This window comes from Anas acuta, chromosome 4 (genome assembly GCF_963932015.1).
Source record: "Anas acuta chromosome 4, bAnaAcu1.1, whole genome shotgun sequence".
Classification (NCBI taxonomy): Eukaryota; Metazoa; Chordata; class Aves; order Anseriformes; family Anatidae; genus Anas; species Anas acuta.
The window spans coordinates 74,887,687-74,905,213 of record NC_088982.1 but is presented as its reverse complement, the minus strand read 5'-3'; the positions used below and the strand labels follow the sequence as shown (position 1 = coordinate 74,905,213).

At 38.7% G+C, this 17,527-nt stretch overlaps 2 long non-coding RNA genes across 3 annotated transcripts in view; one reads left to right on the top strand and one right to left on the bottom strand.

Annotated features, from left to right (window-relative positions):
• The window catches only part of LOC137856556 (uncharacterized), a 36,112-nt gene extending 30,643 nt beyond the window's left edge, over nt 1–5,469 (top strand). Inside the window, exons 2-4 of one of the 2 annotated variants that reach the window (XR_011096584.1) lie at nt 304–436; nt 3,529–3,755; nt 4,609–5,469. This is a non-coding gene — a long non-coding RNA (uncharacterized lncRNA). Of the gene's footprint in view, nt 1–303; nt 437–3,528 lie in introns of both variants that reach the window. The other variant, XR_011096583.1, reaches the window with a different exon arrangement.
• Nucleotides 5,470–7,708: 2,239 nt separating this feature from the next.
• LOC137856555 (uncharacterized) overlaps nt 7,709–17,527 on the bottom strand; it is a 245,401-nt gene continuing 235,582 nt past the window's right edge. The window contains exon 3 of the long non-coding RNA XR_011096582.1: nt 7,709–8,138. This is a non-coding gene — a long non-coding RNA (uncharacterized lncRNA). The remainder of the gene's footprint in view (nt 8,139–17,527) is intronic.

Genomic DNA, 17,527 nt, shown 5'->3' with positions numbered 1-17,527 from the left:
TGTCACAGCAGTACAGCTTTGAGACTAAGTTAATAAGGGTCTTCTAAACGGTCTGCTAGTCTGATGTGAGAAACGGGAAGTTTTCTTTCTGATCTGTGTTGTACCAGCTGGGTAGATACCAGAATGAGATCACAATATCTGGGATCCCCACACTGCACAGGGTAGGTAAATCCCTAGTTTATCTCTGTTGTTACCAATTTTCCCTTGGGATCTAAATTTCTCAAAAATGTTGACAAACAGAACAGGAAAATGATGTTGCTGGTTATCTGTGATTTTTTTTTGTTTGTTTGTTTGTTTTTTCAGATGCAAGACTTCCCAAATGCTGTAACAACAAGAAACATGATTCTAAAGAAGCCATTTGGCACCATGACCGAGACATTGACAGGTCACTGAAGAGTATCCTTCTTTTTTTTTTTTTTGTTTTTAGTGCTACCAGGTAACTGCTCATTGGGAATCTTAAGTCTAAAACTTGAAGTGTATATCTAGCAACATACAGAGATCACTGTTATGTCTAGAATTCATTGATTTCAGAGCCTGTGTCAATTTGGGAAGCAAAGTTATCTGGGATACATTGTTCTACTGTTAAAATACAATGCATTGAGATAATCTCTTACGCAGCTAGTAACATATATTTACATGTCACAGTCTAATTGTGCTTGCAAACATCTAAGAATTACTTTAAAACACACCAATGATTTTGTAGGTTTTTTTTTTATGTTTGCCACCTTCTTTCCTTCTTTCTGATACATGTCACAGCATGATTCTTACGAATTAGTGTGTCCACTGGTAATATGTAGTAACATGCCATTCAGAACAGAAAAAGAAGTTTCGTCTTGGTAAAACTCCATATTTCATTTGTTTGGCTTAGTGAACCTTTACCTATGTATTCATGAGACTGTGCCTATGGATGAATGTGGAGGTGGAATTACCAACAAATCCAGTGCAACATATTAAACATGATCTGTAAAAGATTTTTTTTTTTTTTTCTGTGACAGGAATTAAAACTAAAACAGACAAGACTGTAACTGTAACAAAAAATGGCACCAAGTAAATTAATTGTAATGAAACTGACCGTAGCAATGGAGAAGAAAGGTAAAAATTTTGGTATTTAGAACTTCAAGGTCATTGTATTTTGGTTGCTTTCAGATTTTACAGCACGGAGAATGAAATGATTATTCCAAAACTGAATATACATTAGTTAATTGTATATGATTTTTCCATTAAGGCTGCAATTCTGATTTAGAATTTCCCTTTTTAAAATAATTTTTCTATTAATTTCCTGCCCAAGACTGTCATGCAAATAGTTTACATTGAACAATAAGAATTGATTTTCATTCTTTCTTGCTCTGTATTCATTTGAATGGCAAAAATCATAACCAAAGTAAAACAACAGTGCAGATGTAATACATTCTTATGTCACAAATCATAAAAAGTATAAAATAAGGCAACAATTTGTTTTTGACATGCCTAAATTACTCATAAGAGTCACTACTTTTTTTTTTCTGTCAAAATCTTGTTTGAATCTCAGTGGTTTAAAAGTAGTTCATGTGCAAAACCATTATAGCAGGCATACAAAATGCTATCTAATTATTCCATTCAGAGAAATTTTAAAGCTACAAATTTTAGGATTTCAAAGATGCAACATGTCTGGCTGCAGGGTATTTGTAAGTACATTGAAAATTCTGAAGAGTACTAATTTTACAAGTCAAAGTTTTCTGATACAAAAATGTTGCAGGATACTTGGAGTAAAATCCTGTTAAATATATACAGCTTAACACACAGCGGTGCAACAGCTGTAGGAACTATTTTGCTCTGTGCTGATTAGAAATAGGAAATTTCTCAAACCACTATTGTAGCTTGAGTTAAGGTACTACAGAATACATGTATATTTAAAACAATTTTCATTAAAATATTTATATTCTTCACCTCAACCTACAAAAAGGATCTATTAAACTTATCTGGAACTAGCTCATTGGAGTTATGCAGTTAATTCATATTGCTCATTTTTACATGTTTTAAACCCTAGCTGCATGCCTCACCTAATTATTACAGCACTGCAATGGAATTTACATTAGGAAATGTTCCCTGAGGGGTGTCCTTGTAGAAGAAAAAAATGTAATTGCAATACTATCTGGCAAAACTCTGTGAGCTTATCAGAGATGAGAGTTAAGCCAATAGCAGTGAAGATGATTTCTCTACTACTTAATGCAAGATGAGTTAAAGAGATGTGTTGTTGTGATGCTGGATTAACTGACCCAGCCAAACAAACAAACAAACAAACAAAAAAAGAAACAATAGATGTGAGTACATCCCATCCTGACATGCTAAGAACAATAGCAGAAATCCTGCAGGGCCCTGGGAACTCCTGCATACCCCAGCTGGATCCTGCTGCTGTGAACACACCTGCACACCACAGTACGTTTACTTTTTACTGTATGTATACCTAAGTCAAAAAAGAGTCCGCATTTCCAATACTTTGTCATGAGTCAAGCAGTAGTCCAAGCTGCCAGCTGCAGCTAGTACCAGGCATGGTCCCTAACCTCTCCAAACAGCATCAGCCAGCATGGAAAGAGGAAGGCTCTTATTAGGCTTCTGCTATTGTCAAAATGGAGAAGATAGAGTAAAACGTGTATGCATTGTTCAATAAAAGAACCTAGTTGCTTCTCATACAATCTGATATTTTCTCATTTACTGACATGGAAAACTCTGACTGCTAGAGCTATTATAATTTATTTTTCTTTTATTTATTTAAGTGTTGTAGAGCAAGATGTTACCTAGCTTTTACTTCCTCCTTAAATGATCCTCCATTTTTACTGTGCAAGTAGGGCTTCTTTTGCTGGCCACTTTTATTCAACAGATGATTCTCATGAACACTGGATTGCTTCATGTGTACTGTACATAAAAATAATCATCAACGTGCCTTTTCTTAATGTGTATATTAGTTTCCTAACAGTTAATGTTGTTGCAGATTATTTAACATGTAATAGATAACATTTGATGTTAAAGTTTTCTGAGTTCTTCAGCTTGTCATCAACCTGAAAATGGCAAATTTTCTTCCAGGTTGAAAATATCTCCTTAATTTGTTGCATAAATCCAGTGCAATGCAATATTAACAAACTAACACACCTAAGAGAAAATAATAAATAATTAAGTGCTGTTATATCAGCTCTTCAGACAGGAAAAATTTAAGATAATATTTAAAGTCCAGTATTTAAAGTGCTAGTGGTTCTAGCTGTAACATGTGAAGGAAATGGGGTTCCACACCATCAACCAACTATGAGATTGCTGTAGCAGTATTAAAAGAAAAAAGGAAAAAAAAAAAGAAGAAAAAAAAAAGAAGAAAAAAAAAAAGAAAATGCTATCAGATTTAACTGAGATATGAAATAGGCTGTGATAGTTAATGTCAGAAAACACTATCAGTAATCCAATGGTGGAGAACATTTACTAAAATAAGTAGAAGATGAGAAGGGGCTATGTGACCAGAGAGAGTAGTCTTAATTCTGGAATTGCTTGTTACTTTTCACACAGAATCTCACACTGTGATTCTGCCCTTATGGACTATGTGCTTGCATGTATATTGCCGATGATGGCCTTGTATTAAAGATGTGCGATCATCAGAAACAGAAGAAAGGAGAAGATGAGACATTACCAAATCTTTGGAAGTTTTCCCTGTAGTCTGGAAGCCAAAGCTATGCATTTTCTGGTTTATCAGTCATGAAGAAGTTGCAATGAGAATTCAGTTTATCCCAGTGCTGGTAAGCGAAAACTGAAACCACTTTGTACTTCTAGAACTCTATTAAGTTTGCAGTGCTAGCAGGACTTGAAAGGAGTAACCATTTATTTCAGTTACTAAGGAAATCAGCCATGTCTCTGAGTTTACATAGATAGTATCTCAGTTAAATAAAAGTGCATTCCATTTAGAGCAGGATTGTGCTTTAATGTTGAATGAATGCTGCTCTGGAGTTGTTGACTCTCACTTCCCTGTATATGTGCATACATTCATCATATAGAGAAATAAATTGTGAGGCTCCTTCACTTTGTATAATAGAGCATTTGACAGTGCATTGAAGGCTGCTTATCTTGGAGATGTACAGAGAGTGGTACCTAGCAGAAGTATTTACAAAGTTTTTGTTGCTGAAATGTTTCTTCCCATATTTATTTAAATTATCTTCTTTAAAACATCTGCTTTGCAGTCGTGGGAAACTCTAGATTAACAACTGTATTTTTAATCAAATATATCTTGAACTAATTCTGTTTTTCCAATGGAGTCTGTTTTTCATATTACAAGCAAATATTTGAGAATGTCTAAATTACAGTCTGTAATGTTTAGTGAAGGATATCAAGAAAGTAATATTAAATTAGAAATATGCTGCTCCAATATCAAACAGTTCTCATTTCAATGAGGTTTTTCAATAACTACTGTAGGTGTCTTCCATTATCTTCCTATCCTGTATTTATATTACCAGATTGCATCTTAGTACAACAGTCCAATTGATTTAATTCTAAAAGAAGTATTTTCATTCTTTTTTATTTACATTCCTGAACTTTAGTATCTTCCCAAAAATTCATCTTATATACATAATATTTTTTGTTTCTCACTTTCTATAGAAAAGCCTACCTTCAGCCACTGGATATGTGAGGTTAGCATCTGTGAAGAGATCCCAATTTCCACAAGCATGTTTTTTTTTGTTTTTTGTTGTTTACACTATAAATAGCCATCTTCTCTCCCCCTATTTCCCAGTCTTAAAGATGAGTCAAAGAAGGGTCAGTTCATACAGTTCTGTTAATCTACTGAAAGAACAAAAAGAAACTATGAAGAAATTTAAACTTTTTATTCACACTTTTATTTGCAATATAAAGTTCTTGCTGTAATAAGAAATTAAATATTATAGTGCTACTTTGTAATTCAAAGTAAGCAGATAAGTTATTGTAAGGAATGTTCCAGCAATTCGTGTCAGTAGAGGTAAAACTTGAGTTTCTGATATCTGGGGATAAGAGAACAAAGGGGTTTCAGAATAACTGCTAACTATTGTGGCTATTACATGGGACGCTATGCAAGTCTCTCATATCCGGCCAAGAGATTAAGGAGAAAGGAGAAGCAGAATGACGACTAAAAGACAAATCTTGCATGGGACACTGCACAAGTCTCTGATATCCGGCCAAGATGGACAAAGGAGAAGGACAAGGACAAAACCCGGGAAGAAGACTACAAGCCTTCAGCACAAGAGACCCCCAGAGGGACCACCTGAGGCTGATACGCATGCGCCAGTGGGAGGGTTCGGATTCTGGGAACTAATTATAATAACCCTGCCTTTTCTAGAAGTAGCAATGAATATGTATTAGCCTAGGAGCATAAAAACCAGCTGCCTGATGTAACGTGTGTCTGTTGGAGGAGCCCAGACTCCCTGTGCACCCAGTGCTGTTTACTTGCCTTCTATTAACCCCATAAATAAATCTTATAAAGCTGAATTGACTCAGAATTTGTAACATTATGGTTTTCTAACTGGAAAAAATAATTGTAGTTCATTGTGGCATAATGGACCACATGGACACCAGGGTTCTTTCAGTAACTGCTGCTACTTTATTGATGATATAACTTTATTATACTATGTTGCATCCCCATATTGAGTACAGGCTCCCTTCTTATACGGTTCGCCCCACAGCAGTCCTTTTCCACTATTCATTGGTCAACAACTTTGCCTGGCAACAGCAAACACCCAGCAACTTCCATGCCTTAATGGCTGGAGAACAAGCAACCCTGAAACTGCATGAAGTCTCCTGAATCACCCTTCTTTGTTCCCTCTAAGCTCTTTTACATTCCTGATGGCCTCATTGTTAAGAGTCTACTGTTATCATTAACCACAGGGGTTGCCAACCCCCATGGCCACACTCCCACAGTTCATTTTCTCAACTAAAAGTTAAATCATTTGAAGTAGAGTGAGTGTTGATCAGTTATTACACTAGAAAGTACATCTTGAGCTGGTAAATTTTTTAATAACCGAGAGAGAAAATTTTTGCCATCTGTTAACTTTTCTGAGAATCAGATACCAGGTTGTTCTGCAATTCTGTTTTTGAAATTTCAACACTACTAATTTGATACTCATTGACATTTTAAGACACAAACTCTGTAGCTGCAGACCAGTGTGTTTGATGTAAGACCCTTATGGCAAATATGGCATATGCTTTCAACACTAACATAGGGGCAGTGTTTGAAAAACAAACAGATGAGGTGGTGCAAAGGAAGGCAGATTGCTTGGTGGTAATGGTTTCACAGATAGGCAGCAAATCCCTTTGGCTGTGCTGGAGGGAAGTCCAGTCTCCTGTGCCATGTTGCATCTTCCCAGTGTGAAAGTTGGAAGAGGAAGGAAAGAAATACCATACTCTTGTTTATCTGAACAGAGTAACATTCCTCTGAACACCATCCCTGCAGGGGATGGAGAAGGAATACTGTCCTACAGTGCTGCTGGCCACTCACTGGCTGAGGCTGGAAAGGAAAAACAAAACAGGGGGCTTTTTGTAACCCTGGCAGAAGGATGCAGATTGTCTGTGGCATGAACCAGTGTGTCAACCTGTCCTGAGAAATTAATGGGTTGGCGAAATTGAAATTTTGTATACACTTCTAAGAATTCCAGAGGCAAGAATGGACACCTCTGTGTAACCTCACAAATGCATTTAGAATGCTGTTCCAGCTCTGAGCCTTCTGGACATCATGCAAATCATTGCTAAATATAGCTTTAGATTATTAGGGTGAAGTCCACCTGACATTTTTGACTAGAGGTTTCTAATTTTGTCTCCTTGGGTAAGCAGACTTTTGGCTTCTGTTCAGCACTGCTGATCAGTTTTGTCTAGGAATATTGCAGGGAAGCAAAGATTGGTTCCAGTCCATTCTTACCTGGCATGTGTATATACTGCATTTTTTCAGATAACAACAGCACCATCAACTGACAAAGCCTTTTATTTTACATATGGGGAACCTGAGGAAATGGTACAAGACAGACACAAGAATTCAGGCTAGATCCACAAGAGAAAGATAATTGAGAAAGACTGAGCCGAGATCTGTCAAAACGTTTAGTAGTTTCAGACATCTCAAAATTTCTTTGCCTTCGGAGAAAATATGGAATAAAAGTTCCACATGTTCTGAAAGCCTATTTGGGGGGCTACCCATACATATTTTGGTGCTGAGAACTCCAGTTCTGTCTGTATGTCTTGTGTTTAAGCACAGTCAAGATCCCCAGTTAAAGAATTACTCTCTGTCTTATGTGGGCTAATAACACAGACCTTCTCAGAGCATTGTTAATTTTTCTGTTGCATAGTACAGGGAATCACCATGCCAGTTCAGATGTTCAGATTATGTTTAGTGGAAGGGTGCTTAAATGCTGTTGCTCAGAACTGTGACATCTCCATCCCTTAATGGACTGAATCCTCTTGCTTTATTCTGTCTAGATCTTTGAAAAAGGAATATTTCTACAGGATGTCTGCTTTAAGGAAGTGAGGAGGGAACATATAATCAAGAGCCAGTGTCAGGGTGTATGCATACAAGCTGTCATGGTTCCGCTCGAGTGGGCAGCCAAGCTCCAGCACAGCCACTCTCTCACTCCCCCTCCTCAAAGAGGAACGGGGAGAAAATACGATGAAAAGGGCTCAAAGGTTGAGATAAGGACGAGAAGATCATGCAATAATTATTGTAACGGGCAAAACAGACTCTGCATAGGGAGATAGTAAGATTTATTGCTTATTACTAACAAGCTAGAGAAGTGAGAAACAAAGGAAAGAAACCAAAAGCACCTTCCCCCCCCATCCACCCTCTTCCACCTCCTCCCCCCAAGCGGCTCAGGGGAACGGGGCAATGGGGGTTATGGTCAGTCTACAGCACTTCTCTGCTGCTCCTTCTCGGTCACTCTCGTCCCCTGTGCTGTGGGGTCCCACCCACGGGATGCAGTCCTTGACGAACTGATCCGGCGTGGGCTTCCCACAGGCAGCAGCTCTTCCAGAACTGCTCCAGATATGGGTCCGTACCACGGGGTCCATACCTCAGGAGGAAACTGCTCCAACCTGGCTCCCCTACGGGCAACAGCTCCTGCCAGGTCACCTGCTCCTGCGTGGTCTCCTCTCCACGGGCTACAGGTCCGGCCCGGAATCTGCTCCTGCAGGGATCTTCCACAGGCGGCAGCCTCCGTCGGTGCAGGGCCACCTGCTCCACCGTGGTCTCCTCCACGGGCTGCAGCGTGGAACCCTGCTCCACCGTGGTACTCCATGGGCTGCAGGGGGACATCCTGCTTCACCATGGGCCTCACCACAGGCTGCAGGGGACTTCTGCTCCGGCGCCTGGAGCACCTCTCCCCCTCCTTCTGCACTGACCTTGGCACCTGCAAGGCTGTTCCTCACTCCTCTCACTTTCCCAGCTGCTGTGTGGCGCAGTGTTTTTTTTTTTTCCTGTCTTATATATACTCTCACAGAGGTGCAAAACAACATCGCTTACTGGCTCGGCTCTGGTCAGCAGTGGGGCCCTTACCAAACATGGGGCAGCTTCTAGATCCTTCTCACAGAAACCACCCCTATGGCCGCCTGCTACCAAAACTGTGCCACGGAAACCCATTACACAAACAGAGTTCATTTAGAGTTACTGTGTCAGCAGGCTGTCTGGGTAAATTTGTTGTCCATTTTTATGCATGTGAATAGTCATTATTGTCTGTATTGCAATTGTTTTTGCATAAATAGGTAGAACAAATTCACTGTGGCATTACAGTGACATAAAAGAGGAGTTTCCAGAGTTGTAGTAACATAGAAGTCATGTTGCAGTCAGATTAAATTGATATCTCTGTTCAGGTACGTGAGAATCCCTGTTGGAGCTGCACTGCTGCATAATGTCATTATACTTGATGAATCTGCCTCTATCTACTTAATAAACAAAATCCGGTGTGTTCTTGCACATGCTGTTGCCCAGAGAAAATGTCATTTAGGTATTTCAGACATTAAGATATCACGGCAATTGGCAACTGTATGAAAATCCAGTTCAATAACATACAGGGAAGAAACATATTAAATCAAAGTTACATCTGAAGAGTACACATGGTTCTCACAATAATATTTACATATACACATATATATTTTATGGCATTATGTTTGTTACCTGCATTTGAATTATCTGTTGTATCATTATACATATAACAGCAAGGTTCAGATTATTTTTTTTTATATCTGAAAAAGTTAAATTTCTTTCATAATAAATATTGAAAGTACGCTGCTGTATATAATGTTCAAATAAAATGAATGGCAAGGAAATAGAGAAATAGTTACAAAAGGCTGTTTAAAACTCCTGCTGTGCAGCATCTGACAATGAACAAATGGAGCTTCATCGACATTTTATAGATGATATTTAATATTCAGTGATGCAAAATTTATCTTTGTCATATATGTGAACCAATCCTATTACTTTCAAAGGATTCATCATTCAAAAATATTCTATAATATTTTTATTTATTGCATTAAAAAAAAAAAAAGCTGCTTGTAAACTATATAAACACAAAGCATCCAAGTTTCCTAATCAGGCTTCTGAACTGGAATCCTTCAGTCACAAGGACACTGTGTTAAGTACACAGAACATCATTCAAAAGATGTTCTCTGGTTTAGACTGAGCTGTGTAGACTCGTTTAGAAACTTACAGTCCTAACTTACAGTCCTTTCTCCTGAGAAAGGCAGAAGTGCAGCTCTCTCCTGGAGGAGACAGAAGGAAAAGGGACTCAGAAGAGTTCCTTGTATGATACAGTTCACTGATTTCCACATCAAACTTGCTTAGTTTACAAGTACAAATATGGTTTTCTTCCTGGTTTCTTAATTTTGGCGGGCTGCTCAGCACGTTCACTCCAGGCTCTGACAGTCAGCCTGGGTTCTTTCTATTTCATGACTCACTGCTGGTAATAGAGTCTGTGCAGGCTTTATTATGCCTCCAACATATCTCTGTGTGGTTGTTTACAGATTATGCCATTGGTGACACTTGTGTTAACCCTCTTAATCTTCAGTGGTGTGGTTAAAGCATTGTGAAAGCCATAATCATAAGACTCAGTAGTTTATATACTGGAGAGCAAAACAGTCCACAGAGCCTTCCCAGCCAGCAATATAGGCTTCTGGACTTCATATATGAAGTGCTATCTTCCATATTTCAACTTTGCACCCATGTCCAGTGTTAAGGATGCATGAGACATTATTCCATGTGTGGTTTTACAGTTCTAAATATGAGTCTGAGATCACAGGAAGTTTTCCCACTACTTTCTCTCCTCTTGCCTCATTCTTCACAGCCTCCTCTGGAGCTACTTCTGGTAGTTCATAACTTCTGCCTGCATGGCAGAAACAGCAGCAGCAACAAATTGCTGCCAAAGAGGTGGCCTGGCACAGCACTGGACATGGGGTGCGGGCAGGCTGGAGGCTTGGCAGCAGAGACCTTCCTGCTTCACTGCAAATGTCATGGCTGGGTTAGTGCCCGTCTCTGGGAGGTGGCAGCTGGAACAGCCAGAGGCTGCTGTGAGGAGGCATGTGGGGTAGAGTCCTGGGCATGGCAGTCCAAGTGGACATCCCTCTCAGTCATAGTGTCTAAGATGAAAACAACTGAGGAAGGTTCAGTTGTGAAATCAGGTCTTGGGAGAAAACAGTGCGAACATTTACATGAAAACTAAGAAATGTTATACACAAATCTATAACCTAATGTTGCCACTACATAGAAATCAATGCCAGGTTTAACTGGGTCCTAAGACAGTTTGTTAATTTCTGTGTGTAATGCATTTTGTGCTTTATTTATTCATGAAAGTCCACTGCATGGGCATTTCATCAGATTCCTGAGATTAAGAGCAACTCTGAGGCAGCCCTGAGTTACTCTTGGATGAGTTCATCCTGCCCAGCCTGAAGATCAGCACAAAATAAAGAGGTTCAAAGGCTCTTTTCTTTCTATCCAAATAGATCCTCCTCACAGCAGGAAGCCTGACTGTGTAGATTATGTATCAGGCTGCCCTTTTCTCAGACAGCAGAGGCAGGTTTTGAGATCAGCTACTATGCTCCGTGGCCGAGAACTAACTTATTGGGGAGGGGTAAGCCATCCGTGTCCAGCTTCAGGGAAATGAAAATAAGGATTGGATCAAAGACCAGTAATCACTGAAGAGCTTTTTCTGAAAATGACAGTAACATGCCAGTTATTGAATTTCTGTGTACAGTTAAACAAAGCAACAAACAAAATCCCTCCAATCCGTTTTCTACCTTGTGCAAGCCTTGAATCTCTTCCCAAATCAACTCTTCACTTATCCACTCAAGTGCTGACACCTCAAGCCAGGTCACTGTATGTGAAAGCAGAATGCAGAGCTGGCTGAGAGCTAACATTTGAGCATATTGGGGGCTGCATTCAACTCCAATGTCATGAGCTCTGGCAACAGAGTAGCAGCCTTTATGAGTACGCTGCTAGAGCACAAACTGTTTTCCTAACCTGAAAAGTAATGCATTTGCAGATGCAGAAGAAAAGAGGAGGATACTAAACTTTTGCATGGTCTATTGATGATTTTTCTTTATAGGAAAGGAAAGATTATTGAATAGCACAACCGAGAAAATTAATTTGTCCATATAACCTCAAATAGGGAAAACCTAGCAGGGCTGGAAAGGGGATGAGAATTTGGGTGGGGGGAAGACCTTTGAAATACTGGTGATAATCCACAGATATGGCTTCAATGTACTGCAGATTGTTTTCTGCACGGTGCTTTCCCCTTGTGTTGTGGCTGATTTTCTCCAGGATGGGAAAATCTCATACTTTTTGTCTCTTTTGCTTCTACCCCTGTCTTGCATCCTGGTAAGAGTATTGTGTTCAGTTCTGGGCCCCTCGCTACAAGAAGGACATGGAGGTGCTCGAGCGAGTCCAGAGAAGGGCAACGAAGCTGGTGAGGGGCCTGGAGAACAAGTCCTACGAGGAGCGGCTGAGGGAGCTGGGCTTGTTCAGCCTGGAGAAAAGGAGGCTCAGGGGTGACCTTATTGCTCTCTACAGATACCTTAAAGGAGGCTGTAGTGAGGTGGGGGTTGGTCTGTTCTCCCATGCTCCTGGTGACAGGACGAGGGGGAATGGGCTAAAGTTGTGCCAGGGGTGTTTTAGGTTGAATATTAGGAAAAACTTCATTACTGAAAGGGTTGTTAGACATTGGAATGGGCTGCCCAGGCAAGTGGTGGAGTCACCATCCCTGGAAGTCTTTAAAAGATGTTTAGATGTAGAGCTTCGTGATATGGTTTAGTGGAGGACTGGTTAGTGTTAGGTCAGAGCTTGGACTCTGTGATCTTGGAGGTCTCTTCCTACTTAGATGATTCTGTGATTCTGTGAAACACAGCATCACCAGCTGGTCAAGAGATGATTCTCCTGGAGGAGATGGTCTCCTCTTCTTGGTAACTAATGATGGGAGACACAAGAATGGCACAAAGCTGTGCAAGAGGAGGTTCAAACTGGACATTAGGAAAACTTTCTTTTACCATGAGGGTGGTCAAACACTGGAATGTGTTTCCTAGAGAGGTAATTGATGCCCCATGCCTTTCAGTATGCAAGAGATATTTGAGTGAGGCCCTCCATAATATGCTTTAACTTTTGGTTAACTCTGAAGAGGTCAGGCAGATGGTGTAGATGATCTTTGTAGGTCTCTTTCAACTGAACTATTCTAAGTCTACTCTAACAAATAAAATGTTGTTAGTTTTTCCTCTTTTTCCACTTACTAAAGTATCCACTTATGTTGCTTAATTCTCTTATGCTGTACAATGCTGTTTTAAATAAGTTGCCCCCTCCCACAAACACACACACATTGGAAAACTGGATTTGTCATGTTGAAATGTATTTGTTTCCATCTTTTATAAATAGAATTCATTTACATATTCATAGTTTTCATAGACATTTAAAAAAATAATCTGTAGTATCTGTAGAAATGAAATATTCTGTGATGGAAAACATCTTGAAATTAATATATCAAAGCTAAAATCACTAACCCTATTCCCAAAACAGCTCTAGTTAAACAAGTGTAATGCACTTGTGTGACCTAGTCAGTCTTGGCTGTCTGATCAAATGTGCTTTTGAAGAATGTGCATTCTTCCAATCTGGAAGAATGGAAGAATGTCCTAACTGAGGGGAAGAAAGAATTTTAAAACTTAGTTCAGGCATACTTTAAAAGTGCTAAATGTCAATTTTATGGAAAATCAGTTCTACAAATTGCTAAAGCTTGAATGTGGCAAAGAATTAACTATAAAAAGATTTCCATTACAGTATACCTTCACCAGTGTTGTATCCATTTCATCTTTATTTGGAAGATCAGGATGTCACTAGCTCATATAACATGGTTTTAGTTCAGATCACAACTTTTTCTTCTATTCAGTAAATGTAGTAATTCCCCCAAGAGTCAGCTTATTCTTTCAATTAAACCATATATTCAGAGTGGGAAAAAATGTCAAATTCAGCTAGTAATATCTATTTAAACCATTGAACAAAGGGTAAGAAAAAAGTTTAGTATAGTGAAATATAGCTATTGTCTGCCTGAATGTATATTTCTCTCTTTACACTTTATTTAATCATTTAATCATAATGGTCTTGGTTTTGCTTTTTAGGGTGATGGAAAGATTTCAGAGCAAGATTCTGTCATTACATTTTTTATGAGAATATCAACACATTTCTCTTTCTTTTCATTTTTTTTTTTCCTGCAGATTATGGTGTCCAGTTACTGGTAAAGTGTTAACTAGTCTGTCAACTTGCTTACTATGGACTGTTTTCTCTGGCAAAGAGAAGCTGATTGAAGCCTTTCCATAATTGTTGATGAGTTAACAGGTAAGGTTTGGTGTAAGACTACAAGTTACTAAAAGAGAAATTACTGCACGTGTAATTAGGTTGATCAGTATTTCCAGTTCCTATCATAGATTAATGTATTTACTAAGTGATTATATTACAGTGCTTTATCCAACAATGTGTATATGTATGTATGACCCATAAAGCACAGAACAGTAGTTATAAAAAACAGTTTAAGTCTCCTGAGTAACTGGACATTAACTTGACAAATTAGTTTTTATCCTAATCACAGGTATAAGGCCATTTCTAACTATTATTACTTTTAAAAATAATATCCTGACATGAACAACATTTACTGCTATAGAGTTTATTATAATATATGAGCATCCATGCATACATATAAAATTCAAACTAACAGAAGCCATAGAGCTGAGTAAGAATTGAAGACTTAGGTCTGTTTTAATGTAGTAAGAAAGATACTCTGAGAAAAAAATATTTTACATTGCCATCATTTAAGAAGTGAAGCCACGCTCAGCAGTACCTGAATACCTTTCAGAATGTACAGCAGGACTTTTATTAAATTACCTAGTGTGTTTGAACTAAAGGTGAATCAGAGTAATTATGTAGGACAGTCCAATATAGTAGGGCAGGAAATTACTTGAGTCCATTAATTTCATTTGTGTCCTGTCAGAGAAAAGTCAATTAGAGGTGTACATCAGGGGACTGCAGTTCTGGAAAAAAAAATAATAATAATAAAAAATGGAGCATGTAAAAGATCCCCTTACGTGTCAGTTCCCCCAGACCACTCTTTGGTTAGGGGACTTGACATGAGGTGAACTAACCCCAGTGGCTATCACAGAACCACATTAGTCAATAGGGCTTGTATGACTCCATTAAGGTGCTATGTGAGTGCCTCAGACTTCAGTGACTATATGTGCACAACAAATCACAGACAAGGAAATATTAAGAACCTTTTTACAAAGAGGGATCTGAGACTAATATACCTACAGAGTGACTTGGATGGACTTCTAGGGCAGGAATTGCATGGTCTTCTGTCATCTAAACTGATTATCTCGTGTGAGAAAAATCTTACAGATTCCCTTACAGTCAGTGGAAGGAAAGAGAGGAAATGCTAGGGAGTGATTTGTTCTCCTTATTGTAGGATGGGGCAAATCACCTGCAATGGTTTTAAAAGAGGGGAGATTTAGATTAGATGTTAAGAGGAAAGTTTTTACTCAGAGGGTGGTGAGGCTTGCCCAGAGGAGTTGTGGATGCCCCATCCCTGGAGGTGTACAATACCAGGTTGGATGAGCTCCTGAGCAACCTGATCTACTAGGTAGCATTCCTGCCCATGGCAGGGGGTTTGGAACTAGATGATCTTTAAGATCCCTTCCAACCTGAGCTATTCTATGATTTTTACGAATGAGGTATTCTCAAGAGGGAGAATATATACCTCCAGTTTAGGAGGTATGCTGTAGGCAACATTTAACACACATGAAAAAACAGAAATGTAGGACACTATGGAGTTATAAACAGCTGAGTTTGGGCATCTGTATTTTTTTGGGCAATTGTAGTTTTGGTTCTGGATACAAGATACAGATCATTTTATGTGTGTAAAACCAGTAGATTTCATCCTAAATGAACTACTAGTAAAAAACACAAGAAACCATGATTAAACAGGGATTATACTTTCTAGGACACGTACAGTTTTTGTTAAAGGAACAAGCAAAATGTGTCACTTCCTTGTACATCTTTCTCACCACTCCCACCCTTTTCAGATCTATTTCAAAATTATTTTGGAAGCCTTTGCAAACTAAACTCTTATGAGGTATCTATGATCCAGGAAAGAGAAAAAGAACAAATTCTGAGCCTTAATTTTTAATGTGAAGTCGGTAGTGAAGAACCTTTCCTAGGAGAAGCTGAATGGGGGCAAGGTTTATTAGTATTGGAAGTAGCACATTGAAAACTGACTTCAAGGTATGAATTAATTTCATCCTTATCAGTAAAGATGGAAACAGCATTAATCTGTGAGCAAAGAATCTCATAGTTGTTAGATCTCAGGTTGCAGGACAGCCAAGTAATAGAAATCCATACAAAAGCTAGGATTAAAATAGAATTCTAAACCTGAACTTCTAAACACAAAACTCAAAGTCATATTTAGGTCATGTAAACATTTGCGGTGCTTGATAAGCAATCAGAAGATGAAGTTTTTCTGTAACAGCATCTCTGAAAGTCTAAGTAAATAAGAAACTGTGGAGCTTCAGATCATGCAATAGCAAAAGAAAAAAGAAAAAGTGAAAAAATGTTCTGTGCTAAAAATTAAAAAGCAACAGAATAATTGAAACAAATATTTTTAAACAATGCTAGACATAGCTCATTACTACAAGACTTTGAAATCACTGGTTTTATCTTAATATCAGAAAAGTGGCATTCTCTTCTTGGGACCCATATTTCTCATACAAAAAAAAAGTCACCTAACATTCCTGTAAACTGTGATTATGCAATGTCCAGTAACATCATTGTCTGTTAATTCAGACAGTTCTGCAACTTTTCATTCATCCTGGTGTTCTTGCAAATGAACTCAGAAGAGGTTTGTAACATTATCAACATGATGATAAATCTGAACATGCTCTCACTTCCATGCATTGAATATTGTGTGGAAAGTGAGCTGGTGTAAAACTGCCCTACATCTCTAGAGAAGGGGGGACTCAGGGGACTACTGGCATAGCTGAAGCTTGGGGTTATATCAGCATGACTAAATACAGCATTTTCAGGGATTGATCCCTGACATGTCAACTGTATGTTACAAAAAAATTCATAATGACATGGGTCTAAGTCTCTTTGGAGTAGACAAGTTTAATTAACACTCAGTCCTGGGTCTTTTCTGGTTTACACATAGTACTACTGTGGCACTAAAATGCTTATTGTTTCTCTCAGCATGGGCTATTTTCTTTCTTTTCCCCAATGCAGAGTCTGAAATAAAGTGAGGGACATATTATAACTCACTACAGTGTTTCCACAGTATGGAAGGCATGGGTTACACACCTTAGGTTGTACCAGAAGGAAATGTGGGAGGATATGATGGCGCCGTGTGTACTGGCACATTGTTGCGAGGTAGAGGGGGAAACTGCTGAAGCTTCCTTCATACAGCCTTTTGGGAATTCTTTATGTTGCCCATTGAGGCTCCATAGAGTTTGGTTTTGACAGAACTAGCTGGAGTAGCCTGAAGATGCATGTACCCCTCTGTATGCAGTATCATTTGATGCAGGAAATAATTTTGCAATATTTTAGTGATGTAGCAAAGTATACTGTGAGATCTTATAGGAGGTGTTCTTTTTCAATGCTCTTGTTCTCTGAGTGTTGGGAGAAGCTCCATGTTGATGTGCTGGAATTTTGATAACCAGCTACTGCAGGAGTCATAAGCATAATACAGGCCCTTCTTCTGCCATGCCCATAGATGATGCATATTCATTTTCCACTCTTATCAGCATCAACATTTCTATTACAGCTGAATATTTCTCGACCACCAAAGTATTCACTTCATTGTCTATAGTTACCATTGCAGATGTTCCCAGGGTGATTTTTTACCTGTTTCAAGTTCAGCTGAAACACCAGTCTTGGCAATGTTTGAGCTAATAATAAGCTAATAAATGAGAATTTTTTTTGGTGTCACGTTGACTTTGAAATTTCACTTTGATGTGCTGACATTTCTGAAGATACTATTCTAAATAATATTATTAATTTGCA